The sequence below is a fragment of the Rana temporaria genome, chromosome 6 (genome assembly GCF_905171775.1).
Source record: "Rana temporaria chromosome 6, aRanTem1.1, whole genome shotgun sequence".
Classification (NCBI taxonomy): domain Eukaryota; kingdom Metazoa; phylum Chordata; class Amphibia; order Anura; family Ranidae; genus Rana; species Rana temporaria.
Genome location: NC_053494.1, coordinates 171188098 through 171205206, shown reverse-complemented (window position 1 = coordinate 171205206; position 17109 = coordinate 171188098). Strand labels below are relative to the sequence as shown.

General features: G+C 40.9%; 1 protein-coding gene across 1 annotated transcript in view; it reads right to left on the bottom strand.

Annotated features, from left to right (window-relative positions):
- B3GALT1 (beta-1,3-galactosyltransferase 1) overlaps nucleotides 1-17109 on the bottom strand; it is a 360749-nt gene that overhangs the window by 236604 nt on the left and 107036 nt on the right. Inside the window, exon 2 of the mRNA XM_040357811.1 lies at nucleotides 399-455. The gene's annotated coding sequence lies outside the window, so the exon portion shown is untranslated. The remainder of the gene's footprint in view (nucleotides 1-398; nucleotides 456-17109) is intronic.

The following is a 17109-nucleotide window of genomic DNA, read 5'->3' as shown; positions in this document are numbered from 1 at the left end:
GCAGCAGCAGTTCCGCACACAGTACTTTGGAGATGACCGCAGCCTTTATGAACTACTTCAGCCTCTTGTACACCGGAACTGTGATTAAGTCGCATGCGCTGCCATCACTCACAGCATGAATTTAGCGTGACCTTTTCCAAGGCACAGCAGAAAACCAGCTGTTAACAGAAGACCAGGTCTACAAGATCGCAATATTAGAAAAAGCCAGACAATCTTTACTGAGAAGTACGAGATCTTAGCGGAAAGTGCGAAAGAACACATTAACCAAAAAGTCATAAAGATCCAACGGCGTACAATTTACAACAAATGAATGAATGAACCGCTCATCAAAACATACAGAAATTCCAAAGGCTTTGAAAACTGAATTGGCTTCTATTTTAAAATGGCAGCAGGTGTACCTGAGGCTCCGGGTTACTTCGTACTCTTCATCTGTCAACTTCAATCAAGCAGATTATCTGCATGCAAACAGAAAAGAAAATATCAAAACACAGTTCATTTTAAAATTCATTTTGTTATTACTTCGCTAATCAGCGGCTTATTGTAAAACTAATTTTCACACCAGAAAACAAAAGCCAAGAACAAAGAAGCTTCCTATATTAGAGAATATTTTCATCTAAAGTGGTATTAAACCGCAAAACAAAAATGTGATATATTACAATTTACTAATCATTTAGGCCGTGTTCACACTGTGCGACAAACGCTCCGACATTGGGAGCTCACGTCGCATGACGTGTGAAAATCAATGTTTCCCTATGAGAGCCGTCTAAACTGGCCCGACACAAGTCGGTCCGACTTTGAAAATGCTCCCTGTACTACTTTGGTCCGACTTTGATCCTACTTCAACCCATTGAATATCATTGAAGTCGGATCAAAGTCGGATCCTTGTCCTTACTATCCGACTTTGACATCCGACATGTGATTACAGCAGCAGCAAAATGAATTTCTCACACTGAGATTGTTTTGATTGGTCAAAAAACAAGTCAGACTATCACAAAGTTGGATCAAAGTAGTATCCTGTTCATGAAAGTCGGATGGATGTATGACTAATGTAGGACCGATGTACTGATGTTGCAAAGCAGGATGAAAGTTGTATGACTGTCGTGTCGTATCAGTGTGTACCCAGCCTTAGGCCTGGTTCACACCGATATGACACGACAGTCATACGACTGTCATCCTACTTTGCTCTGCTACAATTAGTCCCACATCAGTCCCACATCAGTCCTACTTGAATTAACAAAATTACTACTTTGATCCGGCTAAAGTAGGACCAAAAGTAGTGCAGTGAGTATTTTCAAAGTTCGACCAACTTGGGTCGGACCAGTTAAGACGGCTGCAACAGGGAAACCATGATTTTCACATGTCATGTGACATGAGCTCCCAATCTCAGAGCGTTTGTTGTACAAATGTGAACCCAGCCTAAAAGAGAAGTCCAGCCTGAGTTCCTTTGGCTGGGCTTCTCCTCTGGGTCACAGGAGTGCAATTAGTTTTGAACTCTTGTGACTGGTCTTCACTAGAGAGCGGTCTGAGGTCCGCTCTCCGCTGAGGTCACCAAGATCAGATGAGGCACCACGTCATCACGACTTCCCAGGTCTGGATCCACCAGATGATGGCCATCTCAGCAGCTCACTCCCTGCCCCTCCACAGCTCAGTGCTGCAATGAGCGTGGAGGAGCAGAGCAGTAGAAATGCTGACTGAAAGGCAGCATCTCTCCGCTCGGGGTGGAGTGAGAACCGAGCAATCAGTGAGGTTTGATTAATCGGTTCTCAGTGCAGAGACGCCAGGGGACAGATGCAGCATTGGTTTGATGCTGCATCCACCGAGGTAAGCATTAAAAAAAAAAAAAAAAAAGGCTGGGTTCACACTGCAGACGAACGCGACTCATAGCAGGGGATCCAGTGCATCCCTGTTCTCCATTTCAGGCCTAAATTTTTGAAACAAACCAGAAGATGCACAGGACTCTTCTGCAAAAGTGCTCCGCAGCCATCCCAGAGCTGTGTGAACTGGCTCCATAGAGAGAAGGTCACAGTCTCCTGACCCGACATACGAATTGGATGTGGAGAAATTTATTTTCTCCTGGTGATCTGGCCAGCAACACACCTGCTGTCTTAATTGTGATTTTGATGCGATTTCAGGGAATGTGTGTAAACTTGAGGTCTACGGACCTAAGTAGTACAGGAACTAAGTTGCACAGATATGAATGTTATCATTGGGAATCATGGGGTACGATTTGTCATGCGACTCTGATGTCCAAAGTCGCAGCAAAAGTCGTACAAGTGTGATAGGGTGTCCCCATCGCGGCCGCCAGGCACACGCACCAGCTCCCCTGCGATGCGCCGGGCACAGTGTTTCCCCGCTGCGCACCCCCAGCGGCGCGCACAGGGAATGTAAACAGGACGTCCAAAGATGTCCACCCGGCACTTGAGAGCCACGTGTGGACATCTTTCGTCCATAGCGTGGATCCCAAGTGGTTAAAGGTTATTGAAAGTGACCATTCATTTCCTATCTGCAGCACTGTAATTTTTTTTTAAAAATTCAATGCAATATGGCAACCTGGAGGCGGTCTGTACACAGATGATATACAGAAAGCCCCCCAGATATTTAATCTCCTGTGTGTGATTGACTCACTGATTTTCCCAAAAGTTTCGACTACAGCTGCCTACACATTATACAATTTTTTTGTTCAATTTCCTTTAGATTTACATTCAACTATGTAGTTCATGGGCCTGCCTGACTGCATACAATTTGAAAGTGTTTAGGTTTGACCTCATATTATATGGTTTTGGTAAATCTAAAATGAAAATGATGTAATGTTTAGCCAGCTTAAGATACAAAATCAGATTTTGGACATTCCCTTCAACAAAAACTGGATTTTTTGGTAGAGATCGTATCAAAGTGAAATCATGTCAAAAGAGATGCAAACCCTGCCACTTTCCTCATTAGAACCCTGCAGGTGCAGCAGCCATTTGATAGTTATAAAATCACTTTCATTAGATTCAATTTCCACATGGACACAAATGGCTATTTCATCGAAATAACAAAAAGGTAGGTATCTGTAACAAAGTTTGTTTAACCACTTACGGACCAGCTGCCATTGTTATACGTCGGTAATTTGATGTAGACTACCAGGGTTATGGCAGCTGATAGCTGCCATATCCCTGGTATTTTCTACAATAGCGGGCAGTCCTCTTTCAGATAAAAGTAATCTCCGTGGCAGATTCCCCACAAGATCGCCCCCCCCCTCCTGCCGCGCTCTAGTCAACTCTGCTTACAGGAGCCGCCAGCAACAGCGGAGACTATCTGATCCTGTACTATCCCCTCAGTAGCAAGGAGCTAAGTGAGTATAACGTTTGTTATTTTGAGAAAAAAAAAAAAAAAAAAAGGACTTTGTATCAGTTTGGATGTTTTTCATCCATCTAATGGGCACACATAGAAAATTGGTCGTGATGTTTTTGAGCCAAAAAGGAAAAGTTTGGAACTAGTCTACCGAATGGATGACAAATTGTTAGGTTAATGATTTTTTTTTATCCGTTAAAAAAATCACAACTGTTGGTACTGCGCATATGTTACCCAGAAGCAAAAATAGAACAGGAAACGGATATATCTAGGTTGATTAAACGATGTATCATTCAAAATGCGGTCATTACATGATGGCAATATCTTTTGCTCTTACAACAGTGTGTCCGTTTTTCGGAAACGCATTTGCATGGTTTTTCATATAGTGCATTAGATAGAGTAATAGTTAACACCCCCTTTTTTTTACCTCTATGTGTATACCACTGGCGAGATTTCCCTTAGACAATGACCACAAGACACACCTTCAAAGTAAGTGGAAATGCTCTCTTACACATCTGTTAACAGAACACATAGCCTCATTGGAATGTTTACCTTAACCTCATGTTCTGATGACAAAATTTGGGCTTTCCCATCACGTTCTGTTCAAGTAATAATGGTCATGAGGGCAAATAGAGAGGGTGAATACCCCCCAATGGGGACACAGACAGTAAAAACCTGGCAAGGGGTTTACCACCATTTGTATATGTTATGTCTGTCTTTTTTTTTTTAACTGCAGTCTCCTTAACCACTTCTCGACCGACTCACATACATTTACGGTGGCAGGTTGACTGCGCAAATCGCTGTACCTTGCTATGCTTTCACATATTTTTTTAATTTGGTCCGGTCCTCCATGGTAAGTTGTCTGTGCCAGGATTATGCACTTTAATGTATGTGAACTTACTATATCTATCATTATATGTATTATATATTTTTTTCCCCCCAATCATATGTACTGCATTGTATTGTTTAATTTGTACCTATACATATAGATTTATTAATCTGTTCCATCCTGTGTATTTTTCCTTTGGACCTGTAGCACTACCTGTTCAAGCTCCTGAAGAAGCTCAATTCCAGCGAAACATGTAGAGCAACTTCTGCAACAGGTTTCTTTAAGCTCATGTTTGGAGCTAACTCATTTAATCGGATGGTTTTTATATTGATTGTTTTCCAATAAATAAATGTTTCCACTTTTTTACATTATTTGTGTTATCGTATTTACTAGCACCGTTTGAAAGTCCCCAGGGTTTGTTACCCGTTCCCTAATGTGTATTTTAAATTGCTGTACCTGTACACCGGCTTCTTTAAGAGCCATAGCAGGCACGATCGCGGGCACGAGAGCCAGAACGGGGGAGATTTGTGTGTGTAATGAGAGCCAGGACGGGGGGGATTTGTGTGTGTAATGAGAGCCAGAACGGGGGGGATGTGTGTGTAAACACACAAATCCCCGTTCCGACAGGAGACGAGAGATAAATCTGTTGTTCCTAGTAATTAGGAATAGCGATATGTCTCCTCCTCCAGTCAGTACACTCCCCCCACAGTTAGAAACACACTGAGGGAACACATTTAACCCCTTGATCGCCCCCTGTTAACCCCTTCCCTGCCAGTGACATTTACACAGTAATCAGTGCATTTTTATAGCTCTGACCGCTGTATAAATGTCAATAATCCCAAAAAAGTGTCAAACGTGTCCAATCTGTCCACGGTAATGTCGCAGTCCCACTAAAAATCACAGATCGCCACCTTTACTAGTAAAAAATAAATAAATAATAAAAATGCCATAAATCTATCCCCTATTTTGTAGGCACCAACTGTTGCGAAAACCAATCAATAAAACGCTTATTGTGATTTTGTTTACCAAAAACATGTAGAAGAATACATATTGGCCTAAATGAATACATTTTTTGGGGGATATTTCTTAAAGCAAATATTTTTTTTTCCAAAAATGTACGCTTTTTTTTGTTTATAGCCCAAAAAATAAAACCGCAGAGGTGATCAAAACCCCCCAAAAGAAATCTATTTGTGGGGAAAAAAAGCATATATTTTTTTGGGGTACAGCATCCCATGACCACGCAATTATCAGTTAAAGAGACACAGTGCCATACTGCAAAAGATGGCCTGGTCATTAAGGGGCAAATCCTTCCGGGGCTTAACTGGTTAAAGCTCAATAGTCTAATTTCAAAGCCAAGGATGACGTATGTGCGATCTTCGCATGTTTACGTGCACAAGTCTTTGCCATACAGCAGTGACAAATCCATTTAAATTGTTACACCTTAGCTCCACCAATTTATGAAACCGAAGACGTTCTTCGTTTCATCAGAAATATTTTCACACCTCGGAGAGTGTATGCCATTGAAATTAATCTGCGATCCAAGGATGTGATCACACTTTTAAATTGTGTAGAACTGAAATGCTATCGACACCAAGACATGACTGATGATATTCTTTAAAAAGGAACATTTTGCGTAGTAGTGATGCATTTTCATGACACTATACAGTAAATTTAAAGCTGAACACCAGCTATATGACAAATCTATTACTGCTAAGTAATGCAAAGATGTAAAATAAATATCGTAAATTTAATTTATTACTTAATTTGTTTGTACAGTCGCAGTTCCTTGACGGTCTGTCTATTACTGTCTACTGCTAATAATGGAATGTTCACAGCGTTACAATGTTTTCAGAGCTTCCAAGACTCAACAAGGTACAATTTCCAAGCTAAATGAAAAATAAAAAAGGTAATAAATAATGTTCACAAAAAGGTGATAATTTAGTTTTCCTGGCCTGAAATATTGCATTAAAAAAAAGTTAAAGACTGAATTCACAAATTCAATATCTTTAAGGTAAAGCTGAACTTCAGACAGTTAAATCTGAAATGCATATAAGGGAGTCACCTTACCTTGATTTGTATTTGTGTCTTTTCAGTTCTGACATTTGTACAGCTCTGCATTAGAGCACAACCCTATCTGGAAGGGCAGGAGACCCACTTTCCTTTTTCTCTGCTGTACTTGCTATGCTAATGCAGACAGGTCTTGACCCTTCCCCAGCCCACGACTGGACAGTAAAATGAGAAGCAGCACACTGAACATGTATCTTGTTAGCACATGTACACTGCAGCACAACAGATTGACTCCCTGTCTTGCCTTTCCCAGTCTGAGTTCTGCTGTACAATGGATTGCAAGAGGATTGTCGCAGTTAACTGCCTTCAGAACCATGCTGTGTTATTGTCTGTAGCTGTTCATGATTTCTGCAAGATCCCCCAAAAAACTGCCCTAGGTAATTTCAAATTTATGTTTCGACTTTCTCAAACTACCCCTGCTGGTTCCTAGGGAGAAGTGCTGCTGGACAATTATTAGGATCGGCAAAACCTACTCAAATCGCTTAGGATTTTCTTGAGCACCCGAGGACCTGGTCCCAAGTTTCTGTACCCATGATCTCTGTTCCATGGGGTATCGGGAGCCGGTCGGCTGCTGGTTTTCCAACATGCTGGTCCAACAGAAGCCAGATGTTTGTTGGACCTGATCCTTTCTGTTCTTTTTTTTTTTTAAATCAGAAAAAGTTTTATTGTGCCAGCAGAAATGATACACACATTACATATCCATATAATGCAAAACATCTGAAAACAGCACTTTACATCAATACAGACAAATAAAATAGCGGCACCAAAGCAGTACACAAAACAGATTGTCTTTCTTTTCTTAGTAACACTAAACAATATCCTAAAGACCCCTACACACGCGCAAAATTTCAGACGATTTTTATTGAACGGTTTGATGTTGTCCAGCATTCGGCCCGTCTGTATGGGATTTAGGATATGGTTTAGTTTCCATAAGGACAGGAAGGATTGACCTCTACCAATTATTGCTGAGATGAAAATTAGAAGCATCATGTAGGCAGGCTATTTCTTAAATTTTTCTACTTAAATTTAATCAATATAATTTTTGTTATAAGTATTACCATAAACACTATGGACTAACTGAATTGTTTTAATTCATTTCAGTTTGAGCTATTGCATATTATACACAGGCATTTTAGGTCTCCAAGAAATTAAAAATCCTTTATCTCCTAGAAACATGTTTTTTTTTCGTTTTTCTGGAAATCCATTTTATAGATAATTGAGAACCCTAAATCTGAGGACTTCAGTCTTACTAATCCCAGGTAAAAAAAAATAATGCAAAATTGCCAGTCTACTCTTTTCCTTTAACACAATTGCAAACCTACAGCCAAAGCAGCTCATGCATTCAATATTACGCCTGGAGGAACAGTGCAGATTTCACCTCTATGAAGTGCAACATGAGTCAGTACTAAATGTTTTGTTGGCACTGCCTGCAGCGGATATAGTCATAAATAAAATATGTACAATGTGCCATGTAACTGTACTTTCTAGACCTGCTTTTCATATATAATGTCCATTTTACTTCTTGGTAAATGAGAGGTTACTAAAACATATGCCCCTTCCCCAATATCATAGCAACAAACTAGGGAATACTTATTATGTCTAACTTATTAATTCTAACAAACACGTCCATATTCCGAAGATCTACACTTTTACAGTGACACCACATACTGGCAGGCAGGTACTAAAAGGGGTCCTGGCACACAGCATGCAACACTAAAAAAAGACTTATTTATACAGTTATAGGGAATAAAAATCAATTTACATGGCTGGAGAACTAAGGGACGATGTGCTCATCAATATGGCATGGCATAGATTGGGATTATAATGATGTGCTTGGCAGTGAAGTCAAAGAACAGACATGTTTAGAAAACTGTAGGTATCCTTACACATAAGATACCACTGATGCCAATTTTTAAATACTTCAGTGACTGTAGGATCCAAATGTTTTCCAAAAGCTGAACAGTAAAAATCGAGGTGTGTCATGAAAAAGGCATCAGTGTACACAACAGACGTATAATATCCAAACATAATGCTAGCAGTAGCTAACCTACCAATTGGTTAACATACTGCCAACCATTTCCTTTCACTGTGTAATCAGCCCCATGAATCGTTATTTACTTTGTAAAAAAAATAGGCTTGATGTACTAAGCTTTTTCATACAAATTTATAAGTTCGGGGCAGGTTGTTGTATTTATGGAAATGGGAAAATCAAAAGGCGGCTGAATAGTAAAACGTGGAAAGGAGCGATTCAGGTGTTTGATGCAAGTCATCCTGTTTTAGTTATAGCTTATATAGATTAAAATGTGCTGGTTTTCTAATGTAGACAGCATAACAAAATGTGCCATTGCATCAATACATTTAAAACAATTATTAAGATTCTTTTGGAGATTCATAAACTCTTTTCATGCATTAAGGTAAAAAACCTGTGTGCAGCTTCAGATTGTTGAGCAAAAGCCTGTTATAGACAGAAACTTGAGTCCCCTTTTGGGTGTGTAGCAAAATCAGTGTCCAGCTTACATTCCTGTGGCTACTGATCCCAGTACCAGCTCTTCAGGCCCTGCCAGCCTGCAGCTGCCCTTTTCACTAGCCCCCCTGGCTACTTCTCCACAGTCCTCACAGACTGACACTCACTCATCAGCCCACTCGTCTGAGTCCTCTGTTGAACCCATTTACATGCTGACCTGCGCCTGCTGTCCTCTCCTTGCTCCTGTGCCTCCAGGAAGGATATGCTGTTCTAGAGGGTCCCTCCAGCACCTGAGCCCCAAGCCCGAAGTCACCTCCCCCCCCCCAGACTAGGTGGCACCCTCAAGGGCCACAGCCAGCGTCCTCGGCACTCCTTTTCCATCTTCTAACTGACTGCTGGCATGACCTAAGAGTATTTGTGAGGTACCTGCCCCCTGCCGGACCATTTTGCTGGGGATTGACTGAGACCCTCATTAATACTCCAAGCAGCTTCTCCTAGACTCCTATTTCTACTTCTGGAAACTTCTCCAAGGTTCCAGAGAGCAGGGGGAGTTACCAGAGTTGTTGCTTGCCGAGGCATCCAGCCTCCCTGATTAACTGACCCAGATTTCCTACACTAATAACTATATACACTAGCACTCACTAGAGGGTGCTACATACGTATATAAGCTTGATGTCAATACAGCGCTGTGCATGCTAAATAGATTCCAGGTGCATAAAAACGGAAGGTGTTCAATGTGTTATAGTTCATTTTCTTTAGAAAACAGACACATTGAGTATAAATTTTGATGTCTTGCCCGCATACTGTAAAGAAAGACCCTTGCTCGCTGTGTGGAAGCAGTAGTTTCTCTGCAGAGGTCTGAAATGCTGTCTGCCGAGTCACACTGATAGATCTCTAGCTTGCAAAGGAAGCCTTTAGTACTACGATTTACCGATGTAAAAATAAAAATGCAAGCAATATTTATCTGCATAATACTAGAGCTTTGTTGTAGTACAGAAAAGCTTACTAGTGTGAGATTGTGGCCATAGCTGTACTCACAGTGGCGTTGGAGTCTCCTGCAGCCATGGATGGATGGTGCAGGGCACGGGTCCAGTCTTCGCATATCCATGCTGCTCATAGTGGTGGAATGGCGGGCCAGGATCGGATATTCAGATCAGGACTTGGGAGGCATGTCCACTGCTGTGCTGCCATTCATTTAAACATGGCACCAGGCAGCGCCATGAAGTCACTGACTCACTGCGCATGCGTATGGCCAAAAATAGACGAGTATATCTGAGCCCATGCGCATGTGCCGTTCCAAAGTCGTCCTGTAACTATATTTTTTACGGATGGTTGGCAACCTTGTGCCACCCCTCTGGTGGGTGTCACCCTGGTATGGTCTGCACCCCCCATAGCAACACCACTAGAAAACACTAAGTGCTCAATATTTTACCCTTATTTTTTAAAAGGAATTCCCTGTGAAAGTAGAAAATCTCCTGTCTTGCACTAGCTGCAGATAGGACCTACTGATCTCCAATCAGCAGAGCTCATTCTCCCTGCAGGCTATAGGATTTTTTTAGAATCTGCCAGGACAAGCACAAAAGTAATTGTTTTACTTTTAGGGCCCCTTCACATATAGCCAGGCGACTAGTGTTTTTCCGCACTAGAAGAATGCTAATCGCCACTAGGGCACATAAAAAACAGTTGTTTTCCATGTACCCCATTCACAATTCAATGCAGCCTGGAGCTGCAGTGCAGTGAGCTGTGATAAAATTCAGACATTCTGCACAGAAAGGCCTCCATATCTCAATGTGCAACAGCGCAATGCATAGCAGCGCTGTGCAGTGACATGAATGAAAACGTCACTTTGTAAACTTCAAGTAAAAAAATAAAAAAGTAAAAAATAAAAAGGGGGGGGGGAGCATGTGATGTGCTGAAAGGCGCACAACACTGCCCCCTACTGTTAGCTCACTGCAGCTGAAACTGCTAGCTGTCCATGCTCTAAACTGCTCCGGTTTAGTACGAAAGCAGTGTGAACGGGATCAACGTCTGACAAGTTTTTAACAGCGAAAACCAAAGAACTATACTGAACCTATCCTTCAAAGTCTGAAAGGCAGACCAGAATAACGGCCTAAGCAGCTTTCTGCATAGGGAACTCCATAGAGTAATAAAGGGATGAGGCTGCACTTATACTGACGAGGTTAGCTCCATTGCATCAGCCAGGGACCGACTTGGCACAGCGGTGCTGATATACAGTAAATGCACAGTGGAAGGACACTCCATTTATATACATGGGTTGCATCGGGGTACATTGAACTGCTGGCTCAGAACAACTGGCTTTTGTATACAAAAAAAACCTCTCAGAACCAAAAACTAATATATATTGCGCTACATGCTTACATCTTTATTTTCCTTCTATTTTTTTATTTTGCACTGGTTATTTAAATCAGATATGTCAGCGGGGCAACATATGCTAAAGAAATAACTATGACAACCGTGTGACTATTTCATATTCAAAAGTGTCAAAATTCTACGCGGATTTCCTTGTCATTTAGATTCTCCATGAGAAAATCTCTTTCAGGGTACGGCTTCTGGCGGCTGAAGCAGAATGGTGAGGATTTGAATAAGTAAATAATGAAAGGTGTCAAAACAAAATGATTTTTTGGTTTAACACATTTCCATTGTCCCATTGTTACATTCAAAGCACGAGGCAGACACAAAAAATCTATTATTTAATACTTAATATGTTCCATTTGCTAAACTGTCATAAAAGAGAATCTGTAATTTTTATGATTTGTTAAATATATCTTCAGTGAATGCATCATCTCCGTGTATGCAATACAGTAATTTAAAATGTTTTTAAACCTTACTTGTAGCTTGAGAAACCTATGGGCCATTTAACATTAAATTGTTTATTAAGGTATATGTGAACCCTCATCTTGAAAAGCATCCTAAAAATCCTTAAAATGGAAATAAGAAAAGCATTTGTGTATACCTAAAAAATAAAAATGTAGAAAATAAATTATATATATATATTATATATATATATATATATATATATATATATATATATATATATACACACACATATATATATATATATATATATATACACATATATATATATATATATATATATATATACACACACACATATACACATACATACATACACACACACACAATTATATTTATTATATTTTTTTATTCATTTTATTTTACACACACGCATACAAGTGATCAAAACATACCCTTTGTACTCAATCGAATAAGGAATTCAGAGAGCAAGGGTATGAGAAACCGCAGGACAATAGTCTCCCCAGCTAGAAAACCGAACTTGCTATGCTCTCATGCTTAGTGTGGCCAGTTTTTTTAATAGGTAAAGAGAGGAGGATACTTTTTCATATAAGCACATGGTACAAAAGGCATACATCAGGAATATGAAATGTTGGGTTACCATATTCTTTTATAATATTATACAGAACAATGAATGTGCCCAGTTCATGCCATGTGTTCTATATAGGGGCATATAAGACCTTGGACATGTCTATCCCTAATATGTGCTCTGTATAGGGATGTACTGTCCAAAGAGGGTGCCTATTCCCATTATAATCTTGGTAGAAGAATTTACAGGACAAGTGAGAGTTACCTAGTTGCTACTGTTCTATCTTTTCTTGAATGAGATACCAAGTTTTGGGTAGAGTGGGGGGTGATTAGATGACCTTTGTGGTTTTTATATTTGTCTCTGTCCATGTTAGGGGGATTCGCCCTCTATATTTTGTCTTGGTGACTGTTATCACTAGGAGTAAAAGTGAAAGAAAATCCCCAAATTTTGAGTTGTCAACAGAACCAGAACAGAAGACACATTTTCAATGTAAGCACTGGCTCTGGCGACGATAAGGAATTTCTCTCTCAATTCCTGTTGTAGCTTTGGACAGCAAATGAAGGGAAATCTTCCCAATGGTGAACCCTCCACCTCTCTATCCAAAATGAAAAAAATACGTTTTTTTTTTAGGTAAGAACCTGTTGCAACCAGCCATGCCAATAAATTGGCACTAGCGGCTATATATTAGGTGGCTCTCTGGCTAAAACACATTTCATTTTGGACCTTTGAGAAGGTTATATTTGACAAAACCTACCAGGACAGGGCCACGCATGCGATGTCATCGTGATCTAGATGTGTCCTTCATGTTGATGAGATTACACAGCGCTGTATCGGTCTTTTTTTCTATGTACGTGCAGTTTCTAGTTTTTTATAAAATGGTGGAGAAAGTCCCATCAACTGGCCCTGGGGGTCCTCTTTACCCTTAATGCGAGGGCAATCTGACAGCCTTGTGTGGTTTTGCATCTGATCTGCTATCAAGTTGTGTGTCCTACAGTGTATCAGGGAGCTTCTATCCAAGCCAGTTATGACCTTTCTATTCATTTAGGAGGTCATGAAACTCCAAAAGCCTCCATACATTCAAATGTGGTGATGGTTTATTAAACTGGTGGAGGATGCACCGATTTATTTGATTTCTCAGAACTATGTGATCAACACATGGAAGTTACATTTTTTCACTTTAAATGATCTTTTTTAGTGTTAGTTTCTTTGGCATTTCACCAACCTTTGCACTATAATTACTTTGTTTAGGGCAGCACAATATTTTTAGACATTTCATTTTGGGAATAAGTTGGGAAACAGCTAGGTCCTCTGCAAGGTGTTTTGACAAGGTTCAACTTTAAAAGAGAGCTCCACTCAAAAATGGGAAGCTCTGCTTGTTTGCTTCCTCCCCCCTCCTTTTTCACTTTTGGGAGGTCGGGGGCGGGTACCTGTTTTTAACAGGTACCCATCCTCCACTTCCAGGAGACCTTGCAGCGGCAACCTCAGCCCCCCTCCTCCTTCCCTCTGCCTCCGTGGCAGTTAGAAAGCGCAGGGCTCTTCGCACATGCGCAGAAGGGAAATAGTAAGCTTCAATGATGGTTTCCCTCACCATGAATGGCGGCGGCAGCACCCAAGAGCCGATTGGAAAATTGGCTGGGGTGCCGACATCGTGGGATCCCTGGACAGGTAAGTGTCCCAATATTAAAAGTCAGTAGCTACAGTATATGTGCGTGGGGGGGTGGAACTTCTCTTTAAACTCTGTGGAAAAAAAAAAAAAACAGCTTGAGGCGGGTGCAATAGTCAATTATGGATGTCATAGTGATGTGCAGCAGGACTCAGATGTGGCTTGCATTGTGGTAGGCACTAGGCAGAGGTGCATGCCGAAGAGCTCAGGAACGAGGATGCAAACTAGTATTTTACTGCCTGGAGGAAAACATTAAAATGGCAACTTGACTAAATATTTAATTATCCTTTAAAGGAGGTATTAAATCCAATAGCAAAGCCAGCGGGTCTGTTTTTCAGCAGCACAAACTCTCCAGCAGAATGTATCAACTACCAAGATGAGACAAACCATTGAATACTGACAGGGGTGTGTAAGATGATCAACTTTTCCTTGTGTAAAACCTTTATCCCAAAAGGAAAACAAATTGTTTTCTGTAACTGGCTATAAAGTGTGAGCTGGAGTTTGATTTTAATTTAAACATTTAACACTCCTTCCCTGTAAGATTGATAATACTGCTGCGTGCTGTCACCACAGCCACCACATCTAATGTCTGGTAAGCTGCAATACATAAAATTTCTGGTTTTGGGTTCAATACTGCTTTAACCACTTGCCGCCCGCCAATGACAGACTGACGTCGGCAAAGTGGTTTCAATATCCTGAGTGGACGTCATATGACGTCCTCAGGATATTGAGCCAATGCGCGCCCCCGGGGGCGCGCATCACGGTGATCGTTGTTGCAGGGTGTCAGTCTGACACCCCGCAACACCGATCTAGGTAAAGAGTCCCTCACGGAGACTCTTCACCACGTGATCAGCCGTGTCCAATCACCGCTGATCACAATGTAAACAGGAAAAGCCGGTAATCGGCTTTTCCTCACTCGCATCTGTCAGATGCGAGTAGAGGAAAGCCAATCGGCTGCTCCTCTGACAGGGGGGGGGGTTGTGCTGATTAATTATCACAGCCCCCCCGAGGAAGCCCACTGGACCACCAGGGATGCCACTAGACCACCAGGGATGTAAAACCAAAACCAAAACACAGGTATGCCACCCTAGACCACCAGGGATGACAAAGACACAAATAATGGATGCCAATCAGTGCCCGCAATGGATGCCAATCAGTGCCCACAATGGGCATCACTGATTGGCAGGCATTGTTTGGTACTGATTAGCATCCATTAGTACAACACATACGATAGTGCCACCTATCAGTGCCCATCTATGCCCATCCGTGCCACCTCTTAGTGCCCATCCGTGCCGCCTATCCGTGCCTCCTATCCGTGCCCATCCATGCCGCCTATCAGTGCCCATCCGTGCCGCCCATCAGTGTCCCATATTAGTGCCCATCATCAGTGCCACCACATCAGTGCCACCTCATCGGTGCCGCCTTATCAGTGCCCGTCAGTGCAGTACCATCAGTGCTCATTAGTGAAGGAGAAAATGTACTTATTTACAATGTTTTATAACAGAAACAAAAAAAACTTATTTTTTTAAAATTTTCGGTCATTAAATTTTTTTTGCAGAAAAAAAAAAAAAAAAAAAAATCGCAGAGGTGATCAAATACCACCAAAAGAAAGCTCTATTTGTGGGTACAAAATTATAAAAATTTAGTTTGGGTACATGTAGCATGACCGCGCAATTGTCATTCAAAGTGCAACAGCACTGAAAGCTAAAAATTGGTCTGGGCGGGAAGGTGTACAAGTGCCCTGTATGGAAGTGGTTAAAGAATGAAGTTTCAAATTTAACTAAAACCTTTACCCCAGATGAATCTGGGAATTACAGCATTAGGTTTATTATTATTTGCTTAATAACAATATCTTCAAAATTATAAGCAAGAATATATTTTATGTCAAAACGCAGAACATTTTGTGAAAAGCTATCCTGATTTTTCAACCCTTTACTAGGAATGAAATGTGCGCCAATTAACGCCAAGATGGTACGAGCAGGATCGTAATTACGTGATTCTCCTTTTTTCTTTTAGCCCTTCTATTAAATATTCTACACTACCTTGGAGAAAACAATTCATTTTAGTGACAAGCTGTGCAGTGAAAGTGTTACTTACGCCCACGCCTCTCTGAGAATGAAGCTTCTGGTTTACAAAAGATCTATCCCACTCATTTTTTTTTTTTTTTTTTTTTTTTTTAAGTATGGGAAAAAGGGCAAGGCAAGGTTCATCAGAGCACTAACTCCTTCAATAAAGCCCTGCCAGAGCAAGAGCTCTTCAAGAAAAAATTTCCAGAAGGATTAAATCAACAATGCGGCAAATTGTCTCATAGAGAGGTGTACTTGTAAAACTCATTATTACCAAACAAAAAAAAGCTACAAAACATTTGAACATAACTTGTATGTTTTATTTTCAAATACAAAAAAAAATACACATAAAAAAAAAAAACACAGCAACGTGCAATAAAATGCATTAAATTACCACAAAGCAGCATTGTGAAAATGTTAAAATCTGATTGGTGGTCAAGTCAACCTTTGTTTTTGATTTAACAGCAACCAATGGCACCATATGCATCTTATTTTGCACAGTTTTCCAGACCTGTGAATCATTAGGAATACAGATAATTATCCTTGCCATTGCTAATACATTCTAGGAGATTAGCAGGGGGGAAGAAGTGTGCGAGCTGATAGTGGGATTTTGTATACTCTGTGCTTGCTTCTAAGGTCTCATATGCCTGTGGACACGTTGGCCCCTTGGCATCAAATTCTATTGTTTTAGGGCACCTGGGAGGTCAGGTACAGTGCTTGGCCCCAATGCCAGAAGCCTGTGAAAATCTAGGACAGACTGAAATACACAGTAGCTTAATGCTGTACAAGGCTTTTAGAGCCGAAACATTCAGGGCATAGGTGTGCACACAGGGTGTGCCTGGGCACCCCCTAATCACCATTCACCAAGTGCACATTAGCTTAATCACTGTGTGGAGCAGCGGGGAGATGGGGAAGATCTCCCTTTTACCAGCTTTGCTATAAGAGAAGTGATTATGCACTTCTTTCACTGTGTCGACAGGGAGATCAATGTGCCAGGGGAATATATATATATATATATATATATATATATATATATATATATATATATATATATATATATACACACACACACACACACACACACACACACACACACACATATAATATATACACATATATATACACACACACACACACACATATATATACACGCACACACATATGTGTGTTTGAGCTTTGGGGTGTACACCCTAATGCAATAGGCTGCGCACACCTATGATTCAGGGAGGTATGCCACATATGCAGAGTTCCTGCTAAGCACATTTTGCCTGATGGAAGCCCTTTAGAGTTTAGTTTAGTTTATACTCTGTCCCGCGAGTCTGG